Source organism: Octopus bimaculoides, chromosome 13 (assembly GCF_001194135.2).
Source record: "Octopus bimaculoides isolate UCB-OBI-ISO-001 chromosome 13, ASM119413v2, whole genome shotgun sequence".
Classification (NCBI taxonomy): Eukaryota; Metazoa; Mollusca; class Cephalopoda; order Octopoda; family Octopodidae; genus Octopus; species Octopus bimaculoides.
The window spans coordinates 2194589-2196166 of NC_068993.1; the positions used below are offsets into that span (position 1 = coordinate 2194589).

The window sequence follows — 1578 nt, forward strand, 5'->3', positions numbered from 1 at the left end:
TATATATATATATATATATATATATATATATATATATATATGTGTAGAAGGTCGGATAAAATACATTGTGAGACTTGATCCAATTCCTATACACCAGGCTCAAATATCGCTAAAGTCAACTTTTCGTTTCTTCTTTTAGTGGCTGAAAAGTCATGCATCTGTCGAGTATTTGTGTCGATATTTCGATCTCTGTCTGTTTTCCTGCCTTTCATTCTGTTTCCCTCTTTCTCACCTCTCTTTTCCTCTTGTTCTGTTCATTCCAGACTCCGTACGTTGCAACGGCGTTCCTGCGATTTCATTAGAAGACGAGGATTACACAATACCACCATTCCTTAACTGGAGCCAAAATATTGATACCTGTTTGCTTCAAATTCAACATTTCTGCCAAAGAACAAACTGCCTATCTCGCTACCAGAAACACAGAAATTGAAAGCTGAGAAACATTCCTTCTCTCTTCAGAAGTAGCAACGTATGCTAAGCTAACGGTGCCGCAAATATTGCATTCAGAAAATTACATAACGATGTAGAGGCAAGAAGACATCCTGCTTAGCACCGACTTAAGATGTGAAATAATCCAGCCTCTGCCCACACCTCACGACCTTGTGCATCTTTAATTATATTCATTGGTAGCGAATTATCTACAGTAATATTATATAACATCACCCCGTCCCTAGCAGAAACTCCCTTTTACAGATCCTCTAATTGTTACGTGTTGAGAGTTTATATTTACTTGTCAGGAATATCATGTTTATCTCTACAATACAAATACGCAGACTTGACTATGTTTACGAAAAATGTGGTTTAAAAAGTGAGTTTAATTGCTTTACTGTAATACTGTAATGAAGTTAACCACTAGAGATGAACATGCGTGTGTGTCTCGTTCTGTGTATATTTCTTTGTGTGTGTGTGTGTATGTATGTATGTATGTATGTATGTATGTATGTGTGAAGATTTAGATGCGTGTTTACACGAATGTAACTATGTATTTGTATAAATTATTGAATAAACAAAAAAATATTAAAGATATGAACAATTTCAATCATGACTCAAGCGTATTTGTCTGATCTTTAGGAAAAACACACCTAAAACAACAAGCCATAAATTTATAATTTAACAATTTTTCTCATCAATCTTCTTTCTAAATAACAATGGTGGGGTTGGCGCAAATATTTGTATTAAATTTCCTTTGATATGCTGTGATCGGTTTACCTGCTATGGATTTCGATTATTTTAATCCTCTCTAGGGGAAATATTTAATAAACTCTAGTTATAATGTAGATGAAATTTGTCTTGCTTACTGACATAGCAGATAATTAAGTTTGATAGAATTAATTAAAGATTGCAAAAGTCGATTAAGATCCATTATAAACGCGGAAATGAAATTCTGTGAAGAAAAGAAATTATGAAAAGCTAAATATTACGAAACGAAGAATATTAATAGACGTATATGTAGAATTTAAAACATGTAACTCATTAATAAACTTACACCATTTCTTAATAAGGGAATTTATATACGCGTCTGTCCGCCCGTCTGTCAGTACTACTCGGCCTCTCTCTGTCTGAATCACTATGTCAATA

General features: G+C 33.7%; 1 long non-coding RNA gene across 1 annotated transcript in view; it reads left to right on the forward strand.

The window, feature by feature from the left end:
- Positions 1 to 1074, forward strand: part of LOC128249314 (uncharacterized) — a 283781-nt gene extending 282707 nt beyond the window's left edge. The window contains exon 3 of the long non-coding RNA XR_008265414.1: positions 264 to 1074. This is a non-coding gene — a long non-coding RNA (uncharacterized LOC128249314). The remainder of the gene's footprint in view (positions 1 to 263) is intronic.
- Positions 1075 to 1578: the final 504 nt, after the last annotated feature.